The sequence below is a fragment of the Suricata suricatta genome, chromosome X, assembly GCF_006229205.1.
Source record: "Suricata suricatta isolate VVHF042 chromosome X, meerkat_22Aug2017_6uvM2_HiC, whole genome shotgun sequence".
Classification (NCBI taxonomy): Eukaryota; Metazoa; Chordata; class Mammalia; order Carnivora; family Herpestidae; genus Suricata; species Suricata suricatta.
In genome coordinates, this window is record NC_043717.1 from 77,712,008 (window position 1) to 77,731,056 (window position 19,049).

At 36.6% G+C, this 19,049-nt stretch overlaps 1 long non-coding RNA gene across 1 annotated transcript; it reads left to right on the plus strand.

The window, feature by feature from the left end:
• The first annotated feature begins 431 nt into the window (after window positions 1-431).
• On the plus strand, window positions 432-17,260 carry LOC115283661. Its single transcript, XR_003905045.1, has 3 exons — window positions 432-603; window positions 4,184-4,307; window positions 17,238-17,260. It is a non-coding gene; the product is annotated as an uncharacterized LOC115283661 (long non-coding RNA).
• The last annotated feature ends 1,789 nt before the right edge of the window (window positions 17,261-19,049 follow it).

Sequence of the window (19,049 nt, forward strand, 5' to 3'; positions counted from 1 at the left end):
GACTTGGAAGTTCATTAGGTATGTAGTTTTCCAGACTTGTTCAGAGGATGCAGAGAGTAAGCTTGCAGTTGAAAGGACACTGGCCTAGGTGACAGGATATGTGGGCTCTATCACCTAGGGTCTTTTTCCTAGGCTTCCTCTCCTAAATCTTTCTAGGCTTCCATTTTCTCATCTTACAAAAGGAGAAAATAGTACCCATCTTATACTTCTCATGATGTTGGATTTTTCACAGACAGTTACAATTTCAAATATTCTAACTTCTTGACAGGACATTTTTCTTAATTTCTGGCTCACAAAGCACAGTTACATCAAATATATGTTGCATAACTAAGGTTGTAGGGAACTAGAAGCTACAATTCAGACTGGCTTTTATGTCTCTAATTTAATGTGCAATTATTGTTCTCTTTGTCTTTAGGGCTTTTAGGCTCAAGATAAAAGTTCCAAAGCACAAGAGTTGAAGAAGAAGCAACCTTCATTTTGTCATTCCGTTTGCAGTTTTCCAGAGAAATATGACAGTTGTCACCTCTCACAGAGACTGACAGTATGGTAGAGAGAATCACAGACTTACAGATCTTAGAGTTGGAAAGACCACGTTGCTTTCAGGTGAGTGAAAAGAAATCCTGACACGATTCACTCACAGCTGCCCTCCCTGTGTCCTTTGCAAAGGAGGAACAATCAATAGAAGAAAATGGAGTAGGGGATTATTGGCAGAGATTTCCAAAGGACAGGAAAAGCTGAGCAGTGTTAGGATTTGCACAGAAACATTACACAGAAAAACAGAATAAATATGTCCTCTGTGTGGGTACACAGAATCTGGAAGCAGGAACCAAAGGATCTAGGGTTCCCATGAAGAATTAAGGGGAGCAATGTAAAGACCTATTTGGAAAGATAATGACGCAGCTACTACCTATTAATTTTAGAAAAAGATGGGGGCACCTGGGTGACTCAATCAGTTAAGCATCTGACATTGGCTCAAGTTGATCTTGCAGTTCATGGGTTTGAGCCTGGTGTTCAGCTCTGTGCTGACAGCTCAGAGCCTGCAGCCTGCTTCGGATTCTGTGTCTCCCTCTCTCTCACTGCCCCTGCCCTGCTCTCTTCTCTCTCCCTCTCTCTCTTTCTCTTTCTCTCTCTCTCTCTCTCTCTCTCTCTCTCTCTCTCACACACACACACACACACACACACACACAAATAAACATCAAAAAAGAAACAGAAAACCTCTTTGAAGTATCAGAGAGACTTCAATATCTAGGAATGCACCTCTGAAAAATAGCCTGACATCAAGATAATGCTTAGTCCAACAAAACTTCATCAGTTTCGGTGGCTGCAAAACTTCACAGGCTCTGATAGTTGCAGCCATGTTAGAATGACATGGAGAGGGGCACCTGGGTGGCTCAGTTGGTTAAGTGTCCGGCTTCAGCTCAGGTCATGGTCTCAAGGTTCGTGGATTCAAGCCCTGCATCCGGCTCTGTGCTGACAGCTAGCTCAGAGCCTGGAGCCTGCTTCAGATTCTGTGTCTCCCTCTCTCTCTGACCCTCCCCTGTTTGCGCTGTTTCTTTCTATCAAAAATAAATAAAAAACAGAAAAAAAAATTAAAAGAATGGCATGGAGAAGGACAATCAAAAGTAGGAGACACGTGGATACAAGTGAGGGCCGAAAGAAATATATTAAGGGTCACTCAGAGGTAATCTTAGAAACTTGAAATTAATTATGAATACAAGGAAACTACACTGGTGATGTACAGAGATAAGTAGAAGTTTCTCATCTGAACAAAGGTATTCTTCTGAGTAGGACAAGTTCTTGGCGGTGGTAACATTATCCAATAATGTTTTGCTATCCCACAGGATACCTAGAGAGGTGAGGACATGGTAGTTCATTAATAGCTGGAGAGAGGTTTTTCTTTAATTTTTTACCAGTTGACGATCATTTATTTATTCAACAGATATATTTATTGACTTGTATGTTTGATATAATATAAAAACAGAGATGAACATGACACAGTCACTTGCCCTTGTACTTTTCAGCCCATAACCACATGTAAAATTGTAATTCATTTTCAAAATTGTAAATCATTCATGTTTGGAGATAGACCAAATAACCTCAAGATGATCGAGTTAAAAATAATCAGAGGTAGTTGGGGGGATGGGTCAAAGAGACAAGAAAAATTAAGAGGCACAAACTTCCAGGTATAAAATAACTAAATAAGTCCCAGAGATGAAAAGTATAGCATAAGGAATATAGTCAGTAATATTGTAATAATGTTGTGTGGTGACAGATGGTGACTACACTCATCGTGGTGAGCATTGAGTAACATATAGAATTTTGAATCACTGTGTTATACACCTGAAACTAATACTATGTTCTATATTAATTATGTTTCAATTAAAAATAATAAGTAAATAAAATGAAAAAATCAGCAACTTGTTTTTTGATACTTTTGCCAGTTAGTTATCTTGGAAACTGTATTTTAAAACATCAAATTATTTTTCTACCTATGTGGAAGATAGAGACAGGACCTCATATGATTTTCCATAAAAATCCAAAGTTTGTCTATGTTTTATTAAATGACTCTCTTGGGTACAAGTACTTTGTTTTTTATAATAATGGTTGTTTATTTTGCTATCAGCAGATCTGCTTGAATGTTTTTTTCACTGATTTTGTTTTTCTACACACCTTCAATTTGACATGAGAAATGAATTATAGTGCTTATGCTGTACCAGAATGGACAGCAATGACAATCTGATTTATATACACCAGACTATTTCCATTGACAAAACAAATAAGACAACAGAACCAAAACACTAGAAGGAAATTTGGAATATTATCAATTCATTCTTGCTACAGTCCATACTTATTCAAAAGATGGATGAATCTTTAACCATTTTAAGGATGTTCAATGAAAAGTTTCTTACTATTTCTTTTTCTTATCTGTGCCTAACATTTGTTACCGAGTTAATAATAAAGCTAAGTAAGACATGCAAACTCAAATGTTTTTCTTTCATTTTTTAAAATATTTTTTTAACATTTATTCATTTTTGAGAGATGGAGTGAGAGAGAGAATGAGTGGAGGAGGGGCCAAGAGAGAGAAGGAGACACAAAATCAGAAGCAGGCTCCAGGCTCTGTGCTGTCAGCAGCCCCCGCAGCCCCCTGCCTCCCACCAGATGCGGGGTTTGAACTCACAGACTGTTAGATCATGACCTGAGCTGAAGTTGGATGCTCAACCGACTGAGCCACCAAGGTGCCCCTCTTTCTTTTAAAAAATTTTTTTATTTTATTTTTGAAGGAGAGAGAGACAGAGCATGAGCAGGGGAGGAGCAGAGAGAAGGGGAGACACAGAATCCAAAGTAGGCTCCAAGCTCTGAGCTGTCAGCACAGAGCCCTATGCAGGGCTTGAACTCAAAAACCATGAGATTATGACCTGAGTCAAAGTCAGACGCTTAACTGACTGAGCCACCCAGGTACCTCTGCTTTTCTTTCATAATACAACCATATGTGTTTAAGTAAATGGATAAAGTGCTAACAGGCAGCAATTCCTTATTGTTGCATATGATTTTACAGTTTGCAACCCTAAAGAGATTCAACCCTCTCCCTGAACAAGCTGGGTGAATGTACTTTTTACTTAATAACCGTCATTTAGCTTCGAGAGGTCATGCTGATAGTGTTGTATGGTGACAGTAGCTATGGTTGTGGTGAGCATACTATGATGTATGGAGTTGTGCAATCATTATGTTGTAGACCTGACACTAATGTAACACTGGGTGTCAGCTCCACTTTAATAAAAGAAAGTTTTAAAAAAATTTAGAAGAGACTATGCTGAAACAGCAGCCACTCATAGTAAGAGAGAGAACAATAGAAGCAAACTGTTAACATAAAAAATGTCTGTGGGGCACCTGGGTGACTCAGTTGGTTAAGCGTTGGACCTCAGCTCAGGTCATGATCTCACAGTCTGTGAATTCGAGTCCAGCATTGCACTCTGTGCTGACAGCTCAGAGCCAGGAGTTAGTTTCAGATTCTGTGTCTCCCTCTCTCTCTTTGCCCCTCCCCCACTCACAGTCTGCCTCTCTCTGTCTCTGAAAAATGAATAAACCTTAAAATAATTTTTTGAATGTCGGTGAAGCTGCTAGTAGTGGTGGTTTGATGGAGGCAGCGCTAAGTGATTTCCTCTGCCTTGATCTTGCCTTTCAGATTAACCTCCTATGTATACTCCAACATACGTAGACAGCCATCTTCTCTGCAGAGTGCAGGCAGCATCCAAAGTGAGAGAAACCTCTTACTTTTGATTCATCAGAGAATTGGAAAAAGTATCCAGGTGACATGTCTACATTTTCTATCAGCTAATTTGGTGAAATATAAGTCTAGTATGATTTGCATGGGCCTCTAGACATAACTAAGGTTTTTTCCAGGCTATGTCAAGCAGAAGGAGAATAATTATTTTAAATGGATTCATCTCTGAGAGGGTTCCTAATTATCCAGATACTTGGTACTCTGTAATCTAGAAAAATGAACTGTATCTTGAGGCCTACAGTCTGATAGATCAAATACAGTTTAGTCTATGGCAATGGAGACAATTGAAAATGTTTCCATCAGGAATCAGAAAGGTGATACCTAGGCCATTTCTAAATTGACATCAGAAATGTAAAAGGGAAAATTCATTTAATCAATGGATTAAAGACTCACCCAAAGGATACATGTTGGGACTTGGACCTTAAAAATACAAAATCATTTTACTAAATATTAAATTTTGTCCTAAAAAGTGATTTAGGGGTGCCTGGATGGCTCAGTCAGTTGAGCATCCAACTTTGACTCAGGTCTTGTTCTCACGATTCATGGGTTGGAGCCCATGTCTGGCCCTCTGCTGACAGCACGGAGTCTGCTTGGGCTTTTCTCTCTCCCTCTCCCTCTGCTCCTCTCCCATCCCTCTAAATAAATAAATAAATAAATAAATAAATAAATAAAAGCAATTTTAGTGGATAACTTTCCAAAGCAAGATTAAGATACTTGTGGGCTTATATTTCTAAAGACTTTAAATAAATGCGTTTTAAAATTTTTTATCATAAGGATTCCAGTATATACAGAAATAACAGTGATGTATTAACCACGGTTAATACAACCAGGGTTAAAGCAATGTTTTATTAGTATAAATTTAAGGGTTAATAGATATATATGAACCTTGTTTTGTAAAAGTTGTGGAAAATGTAGATTGGTTTTGAATGTCTTGATGTGATTGTAATCTGTCATTTTTAGACCTTAATCTTACTTATTCATCTGCAAAATGTTTTGTCTACTGAGCTAGTTTAGTATATAATAAAAGTAAAACTCTAAGTCAGATGGTCTGTATTCTGTTCCTACTTATTACCATTGTGACTCTGGATAAGTCACCTAATTGTTCAGAGCATCAGTTCACTCATTTGTAAAATGAGAATACTAAAAAGAAAAATGTGTGCCATTCGCATGTCAAATGAAGATGAGGAGGAGGAGGAGGATAATAACAATTGAAAGCTTTTTACAAATTGTCAGTGATAGTATTGTTGCTATTTTATTCTTAGGTGTTTAATGTGAATATTTCGCTTCTTTTACTTGTCTGTTGATAATATGGCAATTGTTGATTGAGAGAGGGAAATTAATGACTAGAGACCAGTACCAGATATAATGTTACTTTATGCATCCATATGATTCCACAGACAAAAAGTGAATGGAATATTGCAAGGTATGGGCTGAACTACCTGGATAGCCTTTGGAATAAGAAGGAGATACTGGAACTAAATGAAAATACAAGTGAAGTGGGTCAGTAACTGCCTAAAGACAGAGGTTTCCTTTAAGATGACTCTCTGCACTTTTTATTAATGACTGGGATGGGGATATTCATGACATGATAATCAAGCATTGGAGGGATAGATCAGATTCAGGATATCAAGAGATCATAAGAGTCTGGACTTATGTGTTAAAACTAGGAAAATGAAATTTGATAGGTGGAAAACATAAAAATCTTCAATTTGTTTCTTATTATAACTGTTCAAGGGTAGAATGAGTATGACATAGCTAAAGAGTAGGAGGCATGTAAAAGGTCTGGGAGTTTGAATTGACTACAGATACTGAGTAACGAGGTAGCTAAGGAAATCTAATAAGAAAAACCCAAGAACATTAGAGCTGTTTGAAGCCCAGGAATACTGGGGAAGAGTGTAATTGGGTTAACCTTCTGCTACATCATATTTCAAATGGATGAAGACTAACTCTGCTTCTTTCTGCCCGCCTTTCTTTCTCCCATATTGCAGTTGGAACTGGCATAAGACTCAGGAGAAGTCTGAGGGAATTTTACCCAAGCTTAATGAAAGTCAGAAAATATGGTCATTTTTATTATGTAGGGGATATATAACATACATTAATAAAGGCTGTGTTCTTCAATTTCAGCATTAAACAGTGTATGTGATTTCATTATGTAGGCAACTGATGTCTGTTAAAGAATAAGCACAGGGGCACCAGGGTGGCTCAGTTGTTTGAGCTTCTGGCTTTAGCTCAGGTCATGATCTTGTGTTCATGGGTTTGAGCCCTGCGTCAGGCTCTGTGCTGTCGGCTAGCTTAGAGCCTGGAGCCTGTCTTCATATTCTGTGTCTCCCTCTCTCTCTCTGACCCTCCCCTGATCATGCTGTCTCTCTCTCTCTAAAAAAAAATTTTTTTAAATTAAAAAAAACACAAATAAATGCCAGGCTCATGTAATTCTGTGGGAAAAAGGGTTCCATTGTAGACAATTTATCCTAAAATAGAACTAACTGTTGATTTTACCTTTCCTTCTGTATTAGTTAAGGTTCTCTAGAGAGAAATCATTTTAGGGGATCAGCTCACATGATTGTAGGGGCGAGTCCCAAAATCTGCAGCGTAAGATGGCAGACAAGAGAACCAGAGAGGAGTTGCATTCTGAGGGCAAGGGCAATCTGCTGGCAGAATTCCTTCTCACTGAAGGAAGTCAGTCTTTGTTATATGAAGAAATTTAACTAGTTAGATGAGGCCCACTCACATTATGGAAGATAATCTGCTTTATCAGAGCCTACACATTTAAATGTTCACCTCATCTGCAAAACATCTTCTCAGAAACATCTAGAATAATGTTTGACCAAATATCTGGGCAGTGTGGTGCAGCCACATTGACACATAAAATTAACTATCGCAACCGTTTTGTTTTGAAGTCTTAAAGCTCTTATGTTTAAATCCTTGAGTTTGCTACCTAAATAAGCCACACAAAATCAACTGATGGACAGGACTGGAACTGAAGGCATGACGTGGAAGAAGAATTAATGAAACCTCCTTTAGGACACACTGTAAAACTCTAAATGCAGACAGAAGTTTGTCAGTTCATTCAATAAAATAGTTTTGAGAACCTAAAATGTGCCAGTACAGGGTTATGTTATATGCTGAAGATACTATGAAGAGCAAAGTAGGTGGGGCCCCTGCCCTTAGGGAGTTGGTCTGGTGAACTAAGGCAATTAGATATTGACTGAAGGATCACACAGATAAATGTAGTCCTTTGAAATCGTTTGATGAAACCTCACATAGTCTGAGTGCTTCAGAAATGACATCTAAGCTGAAATATGATGATGATTAAAAGTAAACTTTTTGTGTATGGTGTAAGAAAGTGGTCTAGTTTCATTCTTCTGCATGTTGCTGTCCAGTTCTCCCAGCACCATTTGCTAAAGAGACTGTTTTTTTTTTTTCCATTGGATACTCTTTCCTGCTTTGTCAAAGACTAGTTGGCCATATATTTGTGGGTCCACTTTGGGTTTTCTATTCTATTCCATTGGTCTCTGTGTCTGTTTTTGTGCCAATACCATATTGTCTTGATGATTACTGTCCTGATGTAGTATAGGCTAAAGTCTGGGACTGTGATGCCTTCTGCTTTAGTTTTCTGCTTCAATATTACTTTGGCTATTCAAGGTCTTTTGTGGTTCCATACAAATTTTAGGATTGTTTGTTCTAGCTTTGAGAAGAATGTCAGTGCAATTTTGATTGGGATTGTACTAAATGTGAAGATTGCTTTGGGTAGTAATTGACATTTTAACAATATATATTCTTCCAATCCATGAGCATGGAATTGTTTTCCATTTATTTGTGTTTTCTTCAATTTCCTTCATAAGTTTTCTATAGTTTCCAGCATAGAGATCTTTTACACTTTTGGTTAAGTTTATTGCTAGGTATTTTATAGTTTTTGATGCAATTGTAAATGGGATTATTTCTTGATTTCTCTTTCTGTTGCTTCATTATTGGTGTATAAAAATGCAACCAATTTCTGTACATTGATTTTGTACCTTGTGCCTTTGCTGAATTCATATATCAGTTCTAGCAGACTTTTGGACTTCTAGACTGCTTTCTTACACCATACACAAAAATTAACTCAAAATGGATGGGAGACCTGAATGTGAGACAGAAAACCATCAAAACCCTACAGGAGAAAGCATGCAACAACATCTTTGACCTCCATAGTAGCAATTGCTTACTCCACACATCTCCAAAGTTAAAGGAATTAAAAGCAAAAATGAACTATTGGAACCTCATCAAGATTAAAAGCTTCTGCACTGCAAAGGAAACAATCAACAAAGCTAAAAGGCAACCAACAGAATGGGAAAAGATATTTGCAAATGACATATTGGATAAAGGGCTAATATCGAAAATATATAAAGAACTCACCAAACTCCACACCCGAAAAACAAATAATCCAGTGAATAAATGCACAAAAGACATGAACAGACACTTCTCCAAAGAGGACATCCAGATAGCCAATGGACACATGAAATGATGCTCAACATCACTCATCATCAGAGAAATACAAATCAAAGCCACACTGAGATTCACCTCATGACAGTAAGAGTGGCTAAAATGAACAAATCAGAAGACTATAGATGCTGGTGAGGATGTGGAGAAATGGGAACCCTCTTGCACTGTTGGTGGGAATGCAAACTGGTACAGCTGCTCTGGAAAAAAGTATGGAGGTTCCTCAAAATATTAAAAATAGAACTACCCTATGACCCAACAATAACATTGCTAAAAATTTACCTAAGGGATAAAAGAGTGCTGATGAATGGGGGCACATGCACCCCAATGTTTATAGCAGATTTTCAACAATAGCCAAATTATGGAAGGAGCCTAAATGTCCTTCAACCCAGAATGGATAAAGATGTGGTTTATATATACAATGGAATACTACATGGCAATGAGAAAGAATGAAATCTTGCCATTTGCAAGATTGGATGGAACTGGAGGGTATTATGCTAAGTGAAATAAGTCAGTCAGAGAAAGACAGATACCATATGTTCTCACTCATATATGGATATTGAGAAACTTAACAGAAGACCATGGGAAAGGGAAAGGGAAAAAACTTACAAACAGAGAGGGAGGAAGGCAAACCATAAGAGACTCTTGGATACAGAGAACAAACTGAGAGTTGATGAGGGGTGGAGGAGTGGGGAAAGTGGGTGACGGGCATTGAGGAGGTCACTTGTTGGGATGAGCACTAGGTGTTGTATGGAAACCAATTTGACAATAAATATATCTTTTAAAAAAGAAGTAAACTTGCCTAGTTTACTAGCAGGGGCATCTGGGTGGCTCAGTCGAGCATCCAACTTGGGCTTAGGTCATGATTTCACAGTTCATGATCACGATCTCACATTTTTACTGACAATACAGAGCATGCTTGGGACTATCTCTCTCTCTCTTTCTCAACATAAATGAACTAAAAAAAGAAGTTAACTAGGCAAAAGGAGGACCAGCTTGTGGGATCACTTAGATGAGGAGGGAGCATGGTGACTATGAGTGTCTGAGACATCAGTGTGGTTAGGAAATATTGAATAAGAGAGAACATGATTTAAATGAGAATGTAGATGTGTTTAAGAATGAGGTCATAGGAAATCTTGATGAGCATATTAAGGAATTTTGCCTTTAGTCAACTGTTAAAGGAAGGCACTATAGATTTTTCTAGCAAAGGGAAGACATAATCAGATTTTCTTTCAAAAACCTCATTCTAAGTACGGAGAACAGTCTGGAGGGAGAGCAGAATGGATGAGGAAAAGACCAATTAATAAGTTATTGATTTTTAGAACAGGAGAAGATGAAGGCATAGACTTCAGAAGTAGTGGTAGACATAGAAATAGATGGATTGTAGAGATATTTAAGTGGACTTGGTGATGGATTGGGTATACGGGTTAGAGAGAGAGTGCTGAACTGAATGGATGGTGATATCACCTGGAAGTTTAAGAGGCACATGAATAGGACTAGGTTAGGGAGGCAAAAAAGGAATATAAGGTATTTGTTTACATTTTTGAGGTGCCATTGAGACATCTAAAAAATGGTATGAACTAAACAGTTGAACACAGTGGCTTGGAACACAGAAGAGATTTGTTCTAGAGAAAACATTTTGAGTAATTTCCCTACAGGTGGAAAATATTTTGGCAGTTTTTTTCTCTTAATTTTCTTAATCAGAAAAATCAATAAATAGGTAGATTGACTTCTCCATAGCCACACAGCTTAAACAATCTACATTGAGACTGTATGTCTTTTGAATCCACACATGATAATTAAATGTATATGCATGTATTTTTCTTATTTTAGGAATCTATATCATACTTCAGGTGTAGATAAAGTTTAAAATAATCTTTTAATGATGTATAAAATATGTAGGAGAATGTCTCTTTTTATAATGTAACATATTGAATCGATACTAGGCTATATAATAAATAAGAACCATCTAATAGGGTCTTTTTTATGTCATTAAAATAATCTTGTCACTAGCTTTGGAATTAGGCTCTTTAAATGAAAACACAAATAATTTCACTATGATCTGACATAAATTAACCACAGGAAAAATCTTTTCAAATGGAAATTTTCAGGTTTCTTTGAACTGACTCTTGTAATTTCCCTGGAGAGAAAAAATGAGTAGTGAGATCTACCTATGGAAGAATTATTTAATTATACACCCATCTGCTCAATGTCTTGACTTATGCAATTTGTTTTCAGAAGAGAATGCTTGTTTTTCTCCTTAGCCTGAAAATATAATCACATTATAAATTCCACCCTTTTAATATCAATAAACTTATTAGCTATTTGCTGAGTACCCAACATATGTTAGTTATGAATAATTACAAAATCAAATTAAGACAAAACAAAAACTTATGACATAGCTCTTGTGCTTAATGTCTATTTAAATTATGGGTTATGTGAGGCTAGACTTTGATTAAAAATTATGAATAATTGGGGTGCCTGGGTGCCTCAGTTGATTAAGTGTCTGATTCTTGGTTTTGGCTCTGGTCATGATCTCACGGTCGTGAGATGAAGCCCCTGTGTTAATCTCTGTGCTGGTTGTGGAGCCTGCTTAAGATTCTCTCTTTCCCTTTCCCTCTTCCCTTCCCACTCGCTCTAAAAAATAATAAAAATAATTTAAGAAGAATAATCCGTAAGTATAGATTCTAACACTTAATAAGTGGTATTGGCTATCCATTGTATTGAAATTCTCAGAAGCGAGATTACCCACTCATTTCTACAAATTCTTGATGGCTTCATAGAAGAAGGGGGACTTGAGCTAGGTAGTCAAGCAAGGACAGTTGGCAGTTTTAGGCTCATTGTCTGTTTGCCATCATATCCTGTAAGAGAAACTAGCCCATCCATATTTTGTTTTATATGTCCCCTCTGTCCCTCACCCTACCCAGCCACTTGGTTGGCTATCTGATCCATGTTGAATACATAGACTATTTAGTGACCTATTATCTTGTAGACTGATGCAAAAAGATCAACTGGGTCAACCAGATTCCTGGACTCTAAATTTTCACTTAGAAATATTGAGAGATTGATATGACTAGTAGTAAAGGTCTTAATATATAGGATAGTAAAGGAAGCCATAATGGCCATTTCCAGGGCAAACATATAAGGAGCAGAAAATGTCAGGGGGCAGAAATTTTGAGGAAGAATAAAAGCCTATTTGATAGGAAAAAAAAGAATAAATGTGCAGAGTGACATTGAAAGTAGAAGATAAGAAGTAGAAAGTCCATTATAACCATGAGAGATAAATGGAGAGAACGGCCAATTTCTAGAGCTTTCTCAGTTACTGGAGGCTTCCAAGTTACAATTTTAATTTTAGTTTGTATATTTCCTTACAGTTAATTCCCCACTGCTTTATTTGTATTAATTGGATAAGCTACATTTCTTGCAACATAAAGAATCTAATTAGAATAGAAAATTTGCATTAAGATGAACAGAGAAGAGGGGCATTTCTAGTGGAGTGATTAGCACTTGCCAAAGGAGGGAATAGTGACTATAGTATGCTAGAAAGCCTGATACTAGTTGGGAGAGTGAAAAATATAAGATTAAATACATTGGATGGGCTTAAATTTTGGTGGCATCACAAAATCAGTTGAATAATTTTGTTGAGAGCTTATACGGTGTATAATAGCCAGTTTGAGTGATGGGATAATGCAGTCTAGAAGATGGCTCATTTAGAAGATTAATTGAGTTGAGCAATGGTGCTGGCTCAGAAACTATTGCAGCAATTCAGGCACAAGGTAACATACGGCCCACAATGGCAAATATGTGACAGGCATCCCACTGTTCTCTATTTTTAGGCCCATGATGCATTGCTAATTGAGTATGGCATTCTTCACCTGTTGAGAGTGGATGGTACTTTACCATTTTCTGAATGATACTCCAAGTAGTGAATGCCTTTGGTTAGAGTTACCAAGGAAGATGAAATTTATATGTGGCCACTGCACTGGCATATTCTACTGTTTCAGCAAAGATAATTTTGATGGGTTTTAACACTTATTATTATAAGTGTTAAATCTATGCCTACAGAATATCTATGGATATCCTGGGTACTTTGTTTCTCTGCATATGGAGCTCAAGTCTTCCTACATCAAACAATAAACAATGGTTTGATGGTTTGTACTGGAGTTTATTTTTTTTAAATACTCTTCTAGTGAGTAGAGCATTACTGGAGTGTGGTAAATTTTAGTTGTTAGGTTTTAGTTGTGATGACAGAACTTAGTTAAAATAGGCAACCCCAACCCCTACTGTTTTCCACTTCTGAGGATACCTTTTGCTATAAACATTCATAAACTCCTAATAGTAATTGTGCTTTTGGTATATGTTAAATGGAAAAATACATAAGGTTAAATAACTATAGTGACTTTAGTAAGTCTTTTATAGGAATTTATATTTTATTCATTACAAAAGCATGTGTTTTTCAACTTATAGTTAACACACAGAAATGGCTTACATATTTATTCAGCTTACTAACACTGCTGACTGCATGTGGTCTCAGAGCCACAGCAGAGACACATTGAATAAAAGTATGTTTCTCAGAACCTTAGAGATCAAATCTGAGTCATGAACAAATGAGGAGGCACAGCCACATGAACTCTGGGTTGTGGAGAAGAAGCCAACAGAAAGACCATGAAGATGAGTATAATATAGCTGCCTTTAAGTGATACCCTAACTTTCCCCTGCTTCTCCTGGAAAATCTTGTCACATCTCCTCTACTTCTGGCTAATTAAAATGTATGGGCATGATTATTATCAAATAGACAGCTGAATCCTCTAGAACTTCTCACACAAATCCCAATTTTTCATGAATTAGCAGTAGTAGGTTTGGGGGAAGTCCTGGCAGACATGAGATGGGGAGAGAGAATGAGGAAACCAGCCATGTCGTCATGCATTCCATTATAGACAATGCTCAGTCTTCTTAGGCATTTGCAAGCTCTGTTTAAAACGGTATACTTTTGAGGTGCCTGGGTGGCATAGTCGATTGAGTGTCTGACTTCAGCTCAGGTCATGATCTCACAGTCTGTGGGTTTGAGTCCTTCATCGGGCTCTGTGCTGACAGCTCAGAGCCCGGAGCCTGCTTCGGATTCTGTGTCTCCCTCTCTTTCTGACCCTCCCTTGCTTGTGCTCTGTCTCTCTCTGTTTCTCAAAAATAAATAAATATTTTAAAAAGTTTAAAAACAACGTATACTCTTTCCATCTCCTTCATCCACTACACTTCTGCTGATAAATCTACAACTCACATTCAGAACTATTGCTCTAAAGTGTCTTAAAAATGTCTGGGGCTTTTTTATTTTCTGATTCTGCTATGCAAATATTTGAATTAAGTAAAAATTGACGATAATTTAAAGGTAGCAAAGTTCACTACTACATGTTATAGTGGATGTTCTATTTAAAAAACAAACAAACAAACATTTTATGACATGCTATAACTAAGAAGGTCAAGGATCAGGGGTATAATTCAGCAAAGTCCAGAGCCCAACCAGACAAATAATAAAAACAAATTGTGACTTAGGCATCTTAGGCAAGAAAACAACATGTAACTGGAAAAAAAGACAAAGTGGGAATGGGTATAGCTGAAAAATAAGTTGGAATAGTATAAATGTGAATTCAAAGTATTACCAAAATATTATCAAAGTATTATTAAAAGTCAGAGATTCACATAAACCTGGGATTAGAGCCCTCATAGAACCAGAATGTTTTTGTGTAAACTGAGGCAAAGAACAAACAAACAAAACCATATATTTTGGATGAAGGTATTTATTACTTTAGAGACCAAATAAATGTAAAGTTCTAGCATATAAGACTGCACATAAAAACAGAATGGGATTCGGTATGACAGACATTTTAGATAGCTAATTAGAACTTGACCTGGGATAGATACAAGGAATATGTGATTAAAATCTATTTGTTCATTGATCGGGCAAAAATAAGCATGTGCCAGACACTTTGGAGGGGTTCTGAGACTACAGACATTATCTTTGGATTCAAGGAGTCTAGAAAGAAAAATGAACATGTCAAGAAAATAATTAATATATCTCAGTTTCCTCATTAATAAATATTTATCAAACACCTACTATATGCCAGATATTATGTTTTTCCATAGTGTTAAGTTATAGTGATGAGAAAAGTATAATTCTCTGTCTTATAGAGCTTGGAATATAGCATGCTATCATAGAAAGCTCTTGTGTATTGATGAAGGTTCTAGAATCAAGGTGATATACATAAAACTTAACTACTAAGCAGTAAGTGCTTTGCTTATTCAGCTCTTATGTTTGTGCCACTTCTCCCTTACCACCAAAAATAAAAATCAGTTTACACATGCATCCATTCTTTCCTCCTTACTTCCTGTCAAAATAGAAATGTATCTGAAAATATCTTGCCATTTACTTTAATCTATTCTTTGGAGAAAAATTAGACTCTCTTGCCATCAATGCCTTATTGCCAAGAAATAGAAGATACAAGTGAGAAACGGTCTGTGTTCATTAGGCTGTCATCACCTTGTAAAGAAACTCTAGTCCTGAGTTTTTAGGGGTGGTTGTTGATGTGCTTAAGAGAGTAGGCAACTTAAGAACTGTCAGTAAAAGGAGGCAATAGTATCTACTAAGCTAAAACCATGAATATTATTAGTATGTATGGAGTTAGCTCCTCTTGGGCTTTTGGCTCTATTTAGAGTATGATTATTTGTGTATTGCAAAACATAATGATCAAAACAGTAGAGTGGGGTTTCTTAAACAATCTGCTAATGTATGTTTGAGTTCTTATCTTTGGAATAAAAAGAATTCCATATGAGATATAGATGTATTGTATTGAAGGCAAAAGGACAGGTTTAGTAGACCTATGGTATTAGTTAAAATGGCACTTTGTAAAGATGAGATTGTGGTTGAGCCCACTCATCTTTTATTCATTTGGTGAAGCTACAGACCTATTTGAAGACCAAAGAAAGCCCAAGGTTTGAAGCTGTGACAGCTCAAAAATAATGAGACTTAAATGGATAGATGCTATAAATTAATTCTTAATTTTATTATCAAGGCTTTGATCATAGCATTTGTGATGCAATATGATTTGAATTTGGGTCACCACCAATAAGTTCCCCATATACTTTTGAGTTCCCCAAATCCTGCAAGGTCAGCTTCTAAAATGACCTGACACAATGGAATATTTTCCTCTTCATTATTGGATGGGCTCCAAACCTGGAAACATGAGGAATTAAATGGGATGGGATGGAAGAATGAGAAGGAATTTTTTAGTGAGCAGCATTGTCAAGGAAGATAAAATAGTTTACAGAGCTACAGTGGAGCTTCTTTGAACAACATTGTCAAATAGTGGAGTACTAAATTGGGGTCATTAAAAGGCATCAAAAACGGACATCGGTGGCTTGGCAATAAGTACATGATTCAAAATTTATTTTTCTCTCTGTGTTTGAAGGGAAATGTCCTGGCCAAATGGTATCAAATGTATGTAATTTTACCAAAGGTATATACACAGCATTTTCTCTCCTGACCTTGGGATATGAGAAAATAAATTGTTGATGATTGCTGCATATTAGGATAAAGGGGAAATATATATCTTCCTGAACAACCCCTTGAAAGAATCTTTCAAGAATATCATTGGGCAGCCACCAAGTGGCCTCTTCTCCCTGGACTTTGGGGCAGAACTTAGAGAGTCAAATATTTTATTCAGAATGTTGTTTGGGCATCATACCTGACTTTTTCTTGTAAGAATATAAGAACATAGAAAATGATCACCATTTTAAGCCATGGAATACACAAAAATATACTCCTATAATACTTGTATCAAATTGCTTTGGCTGCCAAATATACTTAACATTTGGTGAAATTTCATTTGTATATCCCTTTCTCGGAATATGTAGTGCATTTTTCAAGAATGCCTGGGTTGAAAGTTCACTCATTGATAAGATATGATGAACAGTATATTATAGGGTGCAACAATCTTATAATGTGCTCACTGTGGCGAATGTAATACAAAAGGACTTTACAGAACTATTGCTATCTAATTATGTTTCATCAGAGCCTACAAAGTGTCTGCACAGCTCTGGCACTTATCCTGAAAAGGCAGCTAAACAGTAACAAGTGCCAAGAAAATTAAAGCCTTCTGTCTTAGGAACACACACGTGGAGCCCATATGTTAGAAAACTGGAGTGAGTTTTGTTTACCATAATCAATTACTTTGCAACACTTAAACTTGGGATTTAGGAAGGATTCTGAAGCAACTAAACCAAGTGTCTCTCATAGAATTGATTAGTTAATATCTTTATGGAATTTTGCAGAAAAAAACAAATTTTACTTACAAGTTTACAAGGATAATGCTGACATCAGTGTCTCTTTTTTTGTGGGTATTAACAAGTTATTTTTTCTTAAGAACATTTTTTCCTTGCATAACTGAGACCTACTGAACAACAATTTTCCATTTCTCTGTTACCACAGCCCCTGGAAATCATCAACCTACTTTCTGTGTCTAGGAGTTTCATTATTAGCTATCTCATGTAAGTAAAATCATGCTGTATTTGTGTTTTTGTATTTAGCTTTTTTTTACTTAGCAATAAGGTCTTCCAGTTTCATCGATGTTGTTGTATATGACAGAATTTCCTTTTTTTAAGGTTGAATAACATTCTGTTGTATGTATATACCATATTTTCTTTGTAGATCCATCCATTGTTGAACATTTATATTTTTCCCACATATTGACTGTTGTGAATAATGATTATGGCTGTGCAGAAAAAGCCTGTTTGAGATTCTGATTTCAAGTCCTTTGGATACATACCTAGAAGTGGATCTTAAGGTAGTTCTATTTTTAATTTTATGAGGAAACACCATACTGTGTTCCATAGAGGCTGGAGTATTTTAAAGTCCAACAAACAGTGTGCAAAGTTTCAAAATACTAAATGTATTCCCAACATTTATTCTTTCTTCCGTTTTTTAAAGAAAGTGGTCATCCTATGAGGGAAAAAATGAGAGTCTTTCCCCTATGGTTAGGAACAAGACAGCGGCATCCACTATCACCACTTTTATTCAGCATAGTACTGGAAGTCCTAGCCACAGCAATTAGACAAGAAAAAGAAATAAAAGGCATCCAAATTGGCAAGAAAGAAGTCAAAACTTCCACTATTATGCAGACAACATGATGCTATATATACCAAAAAACTTCTAGAACTGATGTGTAAATTTAGTAAAGTCATAGAATACAAAATCAATGTACAGAAATCTGTTGCATTTCTATACACCAATAATGAAGCAGCAGTAAGATAAATTAAGAAAACAATACAACTTACAATTGCACCAAAACAGTAAGATACTTAGGAGTAAACCTGACCAAAGTGGCAAAAGACCTATACTCTGAAAATTATAAGACAGTGAGGAAAGAAATTGAGCAGGACACAAAAATAGACAAGTCATTCAATGCTCATGGATTGGAAGAACAAACGTTGTTAAAATGTCTATAAATCACAAAGAAATCTACACATTTATTGCATTCCCTATGAAATTACCACCAGCATTTTTCACAAAACTAGAGCTAATAATCCAAAAATTTGTATGGAACCACAAAAGCCTCTGATTAGCCAAATCAATCTTTAAAGAGCAAAGCAAAGTTGGAGGCATCACAATTCTGAATTTCAAGTTATATTACAAACTTGTAGTGATCAAGACACTATTTTTGTGGCACAAAAATAGACACATAGATCATGGAACAGAATAGGAAATTCAGATATGATATCACAACTATATGGTCAATTAATCTTCAACAAAACAGGACATAACATGCAATAGGAAAAAGACAGTCTCTTTAACAAATGGTATTGAGAAAACAGGACAGCAGCATGCAAAATAATTGAACTAAACCACCTTCTTACACGCTACACAAAAATAAATTAAAGATGGATGAAAGACCTAAATTTGACACAGGAAGCCATCAAAGTCCTAGAAGATAACATAGGCAGTAACATCTTTAACATCAGCCATAGCAACTTTTTTTTTAATAGTTTATTGTCAAATTGGTTTCCATATAACACCCAGTGCTTCTCCCCACAAGTGCCCCCCACCATGACCATCACCTCCTTTCCTCCCTCCCCCTCCCCCTTCTGTCCATGGTTCCTTTTCAGTATTCAGTAGTCTCCCTTGATATGTGTCCCTCACTCTCCCCAGCTCTCTATCCCCCTTCCCCTCCCCATGGTCCCCTGCCAGGTATCTCCTGTTAGACCTATGAATGCAAACATATGGTATCTATCCTTCTCAGCCTGA